This window comes from Talpa europaea, assembly GCF_964194135.1.
Source record: "Talpa europaea genome assembly, chromosome: 6".
NCBI lineage: Eukaryota > Metazoa > Chordata > Mammalia > Eulipotyphla > Talpidae > Talpa > Talpa europaea.
This window is the reverse complement of record NC_140072.1, coordinates 73,485,850-73,499,298: the sequence shown is the minus strand read 5'-3', so window position 1 is coordinate 73,499,298 and position 13,449 is coordinate 73,485,850.

Sequence of the window (13,449 nt, the reverse complement as noted above, 5' to 3'; positions counted from 1 at the left end):
TATAGATGTGAAACAATTGAATTATACAATATTACAAGGTGACAATTACCATTGACAATTTACATACATACCCGATACTATTGTTAACATATTGTACATACCAAAGTTTTACCATTTTTCCAAGTGACAATGCTTTTCTTTTAGTTTTACTTCATTAGGTAAAAGCCAAATAGAACAAATTTATGTAATGCCTTCCCAGGAGGAAAAGGAGAAACTTCGTGGAGTGTCTCAGGAGTTCTACTGAGGTTCCACAAAATTTCCTTGCATCAGTCAAATGACAGGCTATCAAATTTGTACTTGAATTTAGATTTCTGGGAAGCTTTGCCATAAATATCAGAAAATTAACAGAGACAACAATATTAAATCTCTATGAAGGCACCGGCTTAGTTCAGTAGCACAATGTTGACAATTAAACCATAACTTTTTGTTTTTTCTCATAACTGGAGACTCTTTTTTTTTTTTTTCAATGTCTTTGGGCACCATGTGTACCAATTTGTCAATCACTGGAGGTCAAGACAGTTTGACACAAGGACATACAGACATACAACATATAGACAAAGACAGTTTTTTTCTTAGTTATGTCACGTAGAATGTTATGTAACTGCAGTTTTACTCCATAGGCTCAGAAAAAAAATGTTAAAGTCCAAAAAAAAATGTGGAGTGTTGCTGGCAGAAAAATTTCCAGTTGTCATCCTACAAACCTAAGACTTTGGAAATAGGAAGGAAAAGTTTTATTAACCACAAGAGTTACATGACCTTGTTTATTACCTTAGGGTTTTCAGTGTTGAAGACTTTTTGTTAGAAGTCAATCCTGGGGTATTCTCTTACAGCAGCTGAAAGAGCAAAAGTAAACTTTTAAGCAAAAGGAGTCATCTCTTGTTAGCCACCAAGCAGGCACTCCTTGGGTTTCCTGGAATAGAACCTGAAAAAGCGAAATTAAATTATTAGTAATTAACTTTTAATTAAAAGGAGTCATCTTACTTTTGTTAGCCACTCTGGGACAGAAGCTGAAAGAGCAGATTAAACATCTAAGCACAAATTACACCTCCCCCACACTAGGGAGGGACAACAACAACACAGGTATGAAAACCTGGTATAGTTACATGATGCACCCTAAAGAGTGCTTTCCATAACAGACCTTCCTCAGTAGGAAGCAGAAACTTAGAATTTTGTCTTACACCAGTAATTGAACAAATCCAGGATTCAAAATGGCAAACATGCCCAAAACAAATTGTGTAGACAAAATTCACAGCAGCAAATCCTTTCAGACTCAAACAAAATTTTGTTAATTTTTCTGATCCAGACTTTGCAAAAATTCAAGTTATCTCCAAGAATCCATCAAGGATACCAGCAATTACCAGTTACTGCTTAAGGCTACTCTTTCCTTAACACCCAGGCATATATTTGCTAATTTAAACACCACTACTCCACAATTGGCTTGCAAAATCCATCAGGCAGAGAGCAGGAAGTAGCCAAAGACAAAGCAACATACCACTGAAGAACCATTATTGCCTTTAGAAATGCTAATGAGACAGCAGAGATTACAAAAAGAAAGAAAAAAAAAGTTCCAAAGTCCTAGCAACAAGAACCTTTGAATTTTACAAGAGCATGCCAAGTGGCCTCAGACGCCATCTTTGATCTGGCCACATGGTCCAATGTACTGCCTAATCTTTTGAGTAAAACTGGCACAGAAAAATTTCCACAAAATAAAATCTCTTAGCAAGTCACTACAAACAAATTACACACAAACACACAGACTCTTCACAAAGCCCAAGCCAGTTTTTTAACAGCAAAACGACATATGAAACAAACACACTGGAGAAACCAAAAATCACATTTGCGCTTATGGTAGCCAGTGCCATAGGGAAGCCCAATTTCCCCATGGGGCTGACTAACCACGGATGGCTGTCCTAAATCTTCGTGGTCGCCAAATCTGTTGTAGGACAGGGAGAGGGGCAGCCCAAACCCCGCAAACCTGTCTATTCTAAGTGGGTTCTGCCATCCGCCGCATCAACACAAAACATAGGAGACTTTAATGGGAAGGAACTTTAATAAAACTAGGAAACAATACAGGTAAGGCAAAGAGTCTAGTTTCTAAGTGAAGCACCCAAAGTTACCCGTCCCCTCGTGGGTAAAACTCCATCCATATGGGATCGGCCCAGAGCAAGGCCCCAAAGCCTGCCACAAGTCTAAAGCATCTTCCAGTGGGGACCCACAAAAAAGAGTCAGAAACAACCAGACAAGCCCGAAAGGAAAAGAGCAAAATCAACATCAAGATAAAAGCTGCCATGGTCACCTCTCCACGGGTCTCACCCACATCTGTGTCACCCAGTCCACGACCAAAAGACAAGCGCAGTTTCTTTACGTGTCTCTAGGCTCCACACGCCTCCTCCAGGTCTCCTGGCTCCATCCTGCTTCCTTCCTCAGTCTCTTCTGCAGCTTCTCCTCTTCCTGCTCAGCTCCACCCTCCCTTGGGTGGGGCAGGGAACCTGGAACTTCCCCCTTTCCTGGGGACCACCCTGTTACAAAAGGACTTAGCAATACTCTACTGCAGGCACACAGGAAAGATTAATAAAAGGTTTTTTTTTTTTTTTAAAGATTTATTTATTTATTTATACAAGCACTGGGTACAGTCAGAAGTGCGGGAGGGTGAGAGAATTCACCAGAGCCAGAGCGGAGAACAGAACAGGCAGAATGACGAAGTGCACTGCTGAGGGGAGCAGCGGGCGGCAGGAGAGGTCTGAGCGCCATGTGGGACCCTCCTCCCGTGGCCGGGGAGCAGCCGGGGATCGAACCGGCGCCGCAGAGGCTGCGGGCAGCTTCGCAACCCAGCGCTCAACCGCTGCGCCACCGGGGAGGCCCTAATAAAAGGTTTATTTACAAGGGAAGGGAAAATGAGGAAATGTACAACTCAGAGAGAAAAGTGGGAGACAAAATTTTAAATGCGTCCTGCCTGATCTGCAGATCTGGAATCCCAAATGGCACTCTGAGAGCTGGCCGCAAGCCAGGAGCCATGAAGCCAGGAAGCAAGTGAGAGAGTGACCCCCCCAAGGCCCACGTGTTTGGTTTTTATACCAAACCTGGCTGCTTAACTCCACCTTCAGGTCCCAGCCACCTTCCCTTTGGTGGTAACGGTATTCGTCTTTCCCAATGTCTTGATGGCTTTGGTCTGGAGTGGGGGTGGAGTCCACAAAGCCTGCATGAAATGAGCTCAGGACATCCTTTCCCCTAACATTACCAGTTCAAAACACTCAGAATATCCAGATTTCAACAAATTTGTGAGGCATGTAAAGAAACATGAAAAGATGGCTTATTCATGGAAAATTAATAATATAGTTAATTAATACAATAGTGTAAATAATAACTATCCCTGAAAAAGCACACAGGACATGTTAGACAAATGTTTTAAATTAGCTATCTTAAAAATGCAGAAAGATTTTATTTTTCTTTTTTAAAGATTTATTTATTTATCCATACATACAAGAACCGGGGTACATGCCAGATTCGCGGGAGGATGAGAGGATTCACCAGAGACAGAGTGGGGACCAGAACAGGCAGATCTACTGAAATACACTGCTGAGGGGAGCAGTGGGTGAGACAGGAGAGGTCTGCCAGGAGAGGTCTGCCGCGCCATGTGGGACCCTCGCCAGCTGGCTGGGATCCAACTGGCTGGCGTTGCAGAGGCTATGGACAGCTCCACAGCGCAGCGCTCAACTGCCTGAGCCACCAGGGGAGGCCCCTGCAGAAAGAGTTTGAAAGGTCTGAATCCGAGGGCAAGTTAGGGTAATTAGGCAGTTTTAGGGACATTGCAGGAGGGGACCTCTGAAGAGTTTAGGAAGGCTTCAGAGATAAGGACAACTAGAGTAATGTGTTAACTCTGGCCTTGGTTTCCTTCAGGTGATAAAGAATGATGGAGTTTGGGAAACGGAGAGTGGTTTAATTAGGGCAGCAGCCTCATTTATGCAAGGAGGAGATGAGAAGGGGTCAGCACTAAGACTGGTGGGCGGTAGCCTGTTGTTCTTCAATAGCTGATGTTTAACTTTCTCTGAAATGCAGGGGTGCTCATCTGGGAGACTGGGCCATAAAGATAAATTTATCAAACAAGGGGTGCAACAAATGGGGAAAGACAAACCTGTTAGATAAGGAATGTGAAGATCCCCTGCTCAGTAGCAGATTAAGTGAGACAGCAGAGAACTAACCAATCACAAAGAGACTGGTGGAGCTTTAAAATAATGAGGGAAAAAAGGTATATATTCCCTCAGACACGACTCCACTTTGGCTTCCTTGCCCCTCTCTGGCCTGGTTTCGTGGCCTGGGAGTCCCGCTTTATTTCTGTTCCTTTTCTCCTCAATAAACTTTTTCTTTCTCTCAACAAACCTGCCTCTTCTCGCTTGCTTGCCTAAGAGTCTGCGAAGTTCCTGCTGGGGCTTCGTGAGACACCAACCTGTGGTAGTCTAGTGGCTGGGACTCAGCGCTGCCCCTGCAGCCTGGGATATGTTCCTGGCTGGGAGACTAGGCCTGACAATTCTGGTATCAGGTATATGCAGGAGACCGGAATGCAAAAACCTACCAGGAAGCCCACCTGGGGACAGGAATACCAAAACCTGCCTAGAGGATTCAGACAATGAGCCTCTCCCCTCCCCCTACAAATCTTTTCTCAGACAAAGAACCTCCACCTGCCCTACAAGTCTTTTCCAGCCCTACAAACTTTTTCTCGCCCTATGAACCCAATATCCCACCTGACCTCTTCTCCCTCTATAAAAGCCTGCCTCCCCTGACAACGTGCGCGGCTTCACTGACCCCCACCTTGGGTCCGCGAGGTTCCCCCTTGGGAGTGTTGTGCCTAAAGATCGAACAACGCATTCCCCAAGAGATCAAGGACAACCACTGCAAGAACAAAAGGGAGTTTATTGCAGGCTCAAGTCTAGGCCCACGACACGCACCGACGCAGTGGCGGATATCAAGAGCCCCGAACTCAGGGAACGGGCATTTTTATGGGATTACAAGCAGTTTCAAAAAATTAAATCATGCTGGCAGTCTCTCATTGGCTACAAGGATGCATTTTCCAACTTTGGTGCACGTGCAGATATAGTCTTAAGCTAATTGGTTGGGTAGAGATGCAGTCCCGTTTATGGTTAGGTCGCCCTCATTGGCGGCCAGGGATGGTCTGACTCTGCCACTACTGGCCCCCCAAGATAGGGTGAGGATGGGGTGAGGTCGAAACTATCTCTGGAATGCAGTTTGCCATTAATGCGAAACCTAAAATACAAAATGGCAGAAACACACAAAATGGCGAAGCAATGGCTAAAAGTACTTTTGTTTTAGAATGGCTGTTATACCAGGTTCCACATTCCCCCATCTTTTTTTTTTAGAGGACAGTTTAAGAGAAGAGCATAAAAAAAAAATAACAGCATAACTATAACCAAATTCAATTAAAGCTGCTCAACTTTATGGTGAAGAGGCAGAGATTCTTGTTGGTCCAAGGCCAGATATCGCTGCCTCAATACCATCAGCTGGACTGAGTTCACTTTTTGTTTAATGAAGGCCACTAGTCGTTTAATGACACAGGGCCCATAGACAGAACCAAGAGGAGGGTAATAACCGGGCCCAGAAGGGGCAAGAGATAGGGCAACCATCCTTCTAAACCCTCCCAAAGAAATGTATCGTCTTCTAACTTTTTTCTCCAATGTTCCAGTTCTTCCTGTAATTGTTTAATTTTATCCCTAACTATTCCTGATTTGTTAGCATAAAAGCAACATTCTTCCTGCAGGTAGAGACAAACGCCCCCTTCCTTCACTGTGAGGAGATCCAACCCTCGACGGTTTTGCAGGACCACAGCGGCCAGAGAATCTAATCGGGATTGCAATTCTAAGGTCGTGTCTGCTAGCTGCTCAATGTCCCCCACCAACCAGGCCGAAATCTTCTTGTAAATTGAACAGAGGTCCCAATTCCGGCAACCCCCGTACCTACTCCTGCCGCCACCCCCAGCCCAAGCAGTAATAGGACAATCATGGCCCGCTTAGGTCTGGCAGACACAGACTGGGTGAGCTGTATGGGCAGGCTCTGGTTGCCTGGGAGTATTCCCACATCGGGCATAAGATATATTAAAATGCATGAGCCCAACTAGCCAGCGGGGAGCACGGGGTAGGCTGTGGTGCCACAGAAGAAGACAGCGCCTGGCACCGGTGGGCACATAGAAGCAGATACATTAAAACCGGGCATTGTGGCCACACTGACTACTGAGCTACAGAGTGCCTCATTTACTTGGCCCACTCTCGAAGTTCCATTGTGACCAAGGCATGGCACCTGGGCGACCATCAGGGAGAGCTCGACATTATTAATGGGCAAGGTCAGGTTGCATTTGGGGGGGGGCCCTCCAGGCTTGTCCAATTATACACAGCAGGGACTGCTGTGTAAAGTGGTGGTCCTTCTTTCAGACATAACCAGCAATTGCTGGCCAGGGTTGGGTTGGTCTCATTTAAGAATTGCAAGGCTGAATCTAATATGGCCCGTACTGTTTTTCGCAATTTAGGGGAACCCACTGGGTCTGGGACTCATATTGGCTTGAACCACCAGTCCTGTGTCTGGGCAACTTGTTCAAAAACCCTTTGAACTTCCTGTTTCTGTACCTGGTTTGCACCACGCCCCGCCCCCCATCTGTCATTCCCCAATGGGTTTGCAGAGTCCAACAAAAGGTTTCCCTGCTTCAACAGGGCACACATACCCTGCATTATTCCCTGAGGATATGCTAGTCCAGTAAGTTTGATTGGACTCTGTACATTGGTAAACAGTAGACATCTCATAGTACTGTGAATGAACAAAAGGATGGGCTGAAAAACTCCCTCCTGACTTACAGCGATTGCAACCTTCATTTTCAGGCGGCGAGCAATCCAAGCGCTTCCAGCAGACCACCCTCCCCACTATGCCTGGACAGCCATGGTTGGTGCCTTTAATCAAGGTCGCTGCAAACAGAGGAGTTGCCCCAAGGCTGCAAGCACGCTTGCTGACATAGCACTTGCTCTGAATGTGTTTGAATACGCCTGCGGTGGCGCATCGCTGGCAGGCATCCCTGTCAGCCCCGACAAGGAAAAAGCAAAGGAAGGGCAGTAGGTACCCAACATTACAGTTTGTAGTTATTTTCCACTGTGGGGACAGTGGTCTGGGAGCGATAGGTTGCGGCCAGGAGTGCCTGAAGAGTCAGCTTGAGTGGATTGGTGGAGTGTTTCTGAGCTCGCCACAGAGATTGGGACTTCTGAGCTGGAGAAGTTTTGACGTGAGAGTGATGAACCCAGGCTGCGATGCCGTCCACCTTGAGTGCAGTGGGTGTAGTCAGGAGGACAATGTACGTACCCTTCCACCGGGGCTGGAGGCCACGACCGTCGTTCTTATGTCGGTGGACAAGGACCAGATGCCCGGGCTTAAATATGTGGGCTGTCTGAGAAGGTCCTCCCCCTCTATAAAGCACTCTGAGGCGGGGCCAGACCTCCTGGTGAGCCTGCTGTACAGCCCATACAGAAAGAAAAAGTTCACAGTCAGAAGGCAAGTCACAAGTTAACCGAGCACCATGTGGTGTGGTGGAGGGGCGGTTCCATAGATAATCTCAAACGGAGACAGACCAAGACAATAAGGGGAATTGCGAGCCTGGAAAAGGGCATAGGGAAGGCAAGTCACTCAGTCCCCGCCAGACTCCAAAGTTAATTTAGTTAAAGTTTCCTTTAAAGTCCTGTTCATTCTTTCTACCTGTACTGAACTCTGGGGCCGGTAGGCACAATGAAGCTTCCACTCTGCCCCCAAGGCGGAAGCCACAGATTTTGATACCTGAGAGACAAAGGCTGGTCCATTGTCCGACCTTATGGCCACTGGAAACCCGAACCTAGGAAAGATGTCTTCCAAAGGAATTTTGGCCACCACCCGAGCCGACTCACTCCTTGTTGGAACGCCTCCAGCCATCCGGAAAACGTGTCCACAGGACCAGCAGGTATCGATGGCCAAACTTACCCGGTCTTACCTCCGTAAAATCTACTTCCCAATGGACCCCCTAGGCGCGTTCCTCGCGGTCTCGTTCCTGGTTCGCCTGTTGCCTTGGTGGCGTTTACCATGGCGCATGGCTGGCAGGATGCCACCACTTGTTTCACGGTATAGGTAATGTCCCTGATATGGAGGTTCCATTGCTTGATTAAATCCAAAATTTTTCTCTCTCCTAAATGTGTGGCCCGGTGCAAGCGCTGAATGAGGTCAGTGGCCAGGTGTGCTGGCAAGATGGCCTTAGCTTCTCTGGTGTATCACCAATCACATATGGGAAAAGCGCTCGGCAGAGACCGTATATAGTCAATGTCCATGGCGCCGTACTCCAGGTCCGCTGGCAACTGCGGGTCCCCTGGGTCCGGGAGTTTTACTGGCAGAGCATCTGTCGGCATCAGGACAGCTTGCCGAGCTGCCTCATCTGCCCGCCTATTACCTTGAGTTGAAGTAGAGGAGTCCTTTTGATGACCAGGGTGATGCACCATAGCCAGCTTACGCGGTAGCCACAACACTGCCAGGAGGTCCAGAATTTCTTGAATATTTTTAATGCCTTTGCCATCCACGGTTAAAAGCTGGTGCTCTCGATATATATGGCCCCATGTATGTGGGCCGTGGCAAATGCATATCTACTGTCAGTATACACAGTATAAATCCTTTCCGGAGGCCAAAGTGAGTGTTTTGGTCAGGGCAATTAGCTCAGCCTTTTGAGCTGACATCCCAGATGGCAGAGGCTGAGCCTATATGACCTCCTGCATGGATACCACTGCCACCCCTGCTGCCCTCCATCCCTCGTGGATAAAACTGCTCCCGTCTGTAAACCAAACCAGTCTGTCCGGCAGAGGGTTATCTCACAGATGGGGACGTAGCCCTTGGACCTGGGCCAGGATATTAACAAAGTCTAGATGGGCTTCCAGGTCGGGGGCAGGCAAGAGCGTGGCAGGGTTTAACCCCGTAGGAGCAAAAAGTTGACTCTCTCTGGGTTGAGCAATAGGCTTGGTCATGCGTGATTCGGGCATTACTCATCTACCTTTCCGGCGGTTGCCTGAGGACTCCTTCCACCGCATGGGTGGTAGTTATGAGAGTGACTTTTCCAGAGACAGTTTTTGGGAGTCTTTGAAAAAGAGGGCAGCCGCTGCCACCATGCACAAGCATGGGGGCCAGCCGGATACTACTGGGTCTAACTTTTTGGACAGATAGGCCACAGGACGCTTCTGGGGGCCCAAGGATTGAGTGAGCACCCCTTTAGCTATGCCCTTTTCCTCATCCACAAACAAATGGAAAGGTTTTATAATGTCTGGAAGACCCAGGGCTGGTGTGGACAGTAAAGCCCTTTTTAAGGACTCAAAGGACTGCTGCATCTGGGGAGTCCACTGAAAAGCTACCTTTTCCCGGGTAGCCTCATACAAGGGTTGAGCCAAGTCTGCAAACCCAGGTATCCACAGCCAGCAAAACCCCGCAGAACCCAGGAACTCATGTACCTCCCTTTTGGTGGTGGGTGTTGGCAACTGTAAGACAGTAGCTTTTCTGGCTTCCGTCAGCCATATATGGCCTTCTTTGAGGCGATAGCCCAGGTATGTTACCTCAGACAAGCAGATTTGCGCTTTCTTCGCGGAGATGTGGTATCCCATCTGTCCCAGTTCTGTCAGCAGTTTGGCAGTTCCTGTTTGGCAGGCATGCTCACTCTCTGCAGCGAGTAACAAATCGTCAACATACTGGAGCAAAATTAATTCTGGAAACCAGCCGCGAAATTCTCGCAAATCCTCATGAAGGGCCTCATCAAAAAGGGTGGGAGAGTTCTTGAACCCTTGAGGCAATCGTGTCCAGGTCAATTGTCCACTGATGCCCCGTTCTGCATCCTGCCATTCAAAGGCAAACATCTCCTGGCTTTGGGGTGTGAGTGGTAGGCTAAAGAAGGTATCTTTTAGGTCCAACACAGTATACCACACATGGGTGGGTGGCAGGGCATTCAGCAAGGTATAAGGATTTGGGACTGTGGGGTGGATGTTTAGGACCCTTTTATTTACTTCCCTAAGGTCTTGTACTGGCCGGAAGTCTTGCGAATGTGGTTTTTGCACCAGCAGTAAAGGGGTGTTCCATTGAGAATGATATGTTTTAAGGATACCACTGTCCAGTAGCCTCCGAATATGAGGCGTTATTCCTGACCTGGCTTCTGCAGACAGAGGGTACTGTTTTACCCAAATGGGTTCAGCCCCCGCCTTTAGCTGGACTATAATGGGTGGTCGGTGGGACTCCAGGCCAACACCTGCGGTTTCTGCCCAAACATTCGAAAAAGACTTCATCCACCACGCGGGAAGGGGTGGGTGGTCTGGTGCCAACAACAGACGGTACTCATCTTGAAGGGAAACAGTGAGGACATGCAGGGGAGAACCCTTAGAGTCTTTAATTTCGACACCTTCCTGTCCAAACAAGATTTGCACTTCTACTTTGGTTAAAAGATCTCTTCCAGGGGCCTCCCCGGTGGCACAGCAGTTGAGCGCCGGGCTGCGAAGCTGCCCGCAGCCTCTGCAGCGCCGGTTCGATCCCCAGCCGCTGGGTGAGGGTCCCACATGGCGCGCAGACCTCTCCTGCCGCCCGCTGCTCCCCTCAGCAGTGTATTTCGTTGGTCTGTCTGTTCTGTTCCCTACTCTGGCTCTGGTGAATTCTCTCACCCTCCCGCGCTTCTGACTGTACCCAGTGCTTGTATAAATAAATTAAAAAAAAAAAAAAAAGATCTCTTCCAATTAACGGGTATGGGCATTCAGGGATTACAACGAAGGTGTGCGAGAACTGACCTTTACCTAAGTCTATGGACCTTTTTGTGGTCCAGGGATACTGCTTGCATCCCGTAGCCCCTTGTGCCCATGCTGTTCTGCTGGACAGTTTACCCAAGGGTTCGGTGAGAATTGAATGCTGCGCTCCCGTGTCCACAAGGAAATTAACAGGTCTTCCCTCCACTTTTAAGTTTAGCCTGGGCTCGGGGAGGGTCGAGTCCTGACAACCCTAGTCACTGTCATCCTCTGTGCCCCCGAGCACCAGGACAGGAGTGTCTGAAGCAACGGGATTGTTTGGTTTTATCCCCCGTTTTTTTGGACAGTCTCTGGCCCAGTGTCCTCTCTGCGTGCAGTATGCACATTGATCACGCTGTAGGGTCCTGCGTGCCCCTGAGAAGTCGGGGCGACGGGGGAGGTGTTGCTTACCCAGGTCGTCCTTTTGAGTGACTGTGAACAGGATCCGGGCCATGTCGCAAGTCTGGCGTGCGCTTTCAGCCACTCTCACCTTTGGTTCTTCCTGGCGGATGTGGTCCTCTCTTTGTTCAGGAGTTTTGCAGTGGTTGTACACCCTTTCTGCCACTTCAATGAGATCTCAAATAGATTTCTCTCCTAGTCTATCCATTCTCTGCAATTTTTGTTTAATATCAGGAGCCATCTAGTTGACAAAGGCCATTACCACCGCAGCCCTGTTTTCTGCTGCCTCTGGATCCATAGGAGTATATTGCTTCCATGAGGCACTCTAGAAAAGCCGCGGGGGTCTCCTCCCTTCCCTGCTGAACATCCCCTACCTTGGCCAAATTGGTGGGTTTGTGGGCTGCCACGTGCATCCCTGCCATTACAGTCTGGCGGTACACAGGGAGTCTCTCCTTAACTTCAGCCTGGTTAAAATCCCAATTAGGTCAGGTCAAGGGAAACACTAAGTCTATGCGGGCCGCGTTTGTGGTGGGTGTGCCATCTTCTCTGGGGACTAACTTCCTGGCTGCCATAAGTATGCCATCTCGCTCCTCAGTGGTAAAGAGGACTTGCAAGAGCTGTTGGCAATCATCCCAGGTGGGCTGATGGGTAAATAGAACAGTGTCTAGGAGACTAACAAGATCTCTAGGGTTGCCAGAGAAACGCGCGTTCTGTGCTCTCCCGTTATAGAGGTCACTGGTCCCGAATGGCCAGTAGTGCATGGGCTGATTGCCCTGTTCATTGGGCAATCCTGCCACATGCAGGGGCAGTACAGTGGAATCCGGGGAAGTCGCTTTCACTGAACAGGTGCCCGCGGCCAGACCCTGTCCGCGAGGCCCGCCTGTCTCCGGGGGAGGAGGAGGATGTCCAACTGGCACGGGTTAAGAGGGGTTATTCCGAGGGTTATGATAGGGTGGTGGAAAAAGGAGTTCCTCTGGGGTAGAGTCTTGGAAAACTGCAGGAGCTGGCGGGGCATTGGGGTGTGACCCAAGCAGTTTGGCTGGCAACATGGGTTGTGCTTGTAATGACAAAAATGGTTTTAACCAAGCAGGGGGGGTTCTGGACTAGATCTTGCCAGAATAAGATGTACGGAAGTTGGTCATGATGTCCAAATTTTCCTTCACGGGTGATGATCTCCTTCACATGGACAATCTGCAAATCAAAAGTTCTCTCTGGAGGCCAACCAACTGCGAACTGTGGCCACTCTGAGGAACTAAAGGTGATTAGAGATGATTTCTTTATCTCCACACTGAGGTCCGACCCTCTGGACCTGATATCTTTAAAGTGTTGTAAAACCACAGATGGAGGGGTAAGTGGTGATTGACCCATGATGACAAATGCTAGAATTACAGTAGCTACTCGCAAAAAAACAGACCAAAAAGTAATTTTTCAAAAGGCCCCAAAAAGGGGAATCTGCTCCCCCACAAAGGGTGAGGGCTTCCTAACAGGTGGCCCGGGGACATCTCCCGCGGTCCACGATGGAGGCCTGCTAGTGCGTTCACTTAAGCCTTACCTGGCTACAAAACAGATTTGCAGGTTTGCAAACAATTACAGTTTTCACAGGTACAGAGTACAAAAGATACAGGTACTGAGTACAAACACAGGTCTGCAGACAGAAACAAATCTTACCCGGGCAAGTGTTGGCACTCATCCACGCGCTTTATGACTCCTTTCAGTTGCTCAGTAGTTGGGGCCTGCACTCGCCAATTCCAGACAAGCCCCCAAAATGTTGTGCCCAGTGTTGACAAGTGCAGCCCCCAAGGACACACAGAAGCTGATGCAAGAACACAAAGGAGTTTATTACCGGCTCGAGTCCAGGCTCATGACCCGCACCGATGCAGCAGCAGAGATTGAGAGCCCCGAACAAGGGAAGCAGGGTTTTTTTAATAAGGTTACAGACCAGTTCAAAAATCAAATCATGCTGGTTGTCACCCATTGGCTACTAGAGAGCATTTTGGCACGCGTGGTTATAGTCTTAAGTTGATTGGACGGGTAAAGATGCAGTCCCATTTATGGATAAGACTGCCCTCAGTGGCAGCTGGGGATGGTTTGACTTTACGTCAACAAGTGGGGTGAGGGCTGTGACTGTTGAAACTATCTCTGGAATGCAGTTTTGCAAGAACTTAAATATCAAGATGGCAGATATACAAAATGGTGAAGCCTTGCCTAAGCTTGGTTCCACAGTAACAACATTCTTTCCTGA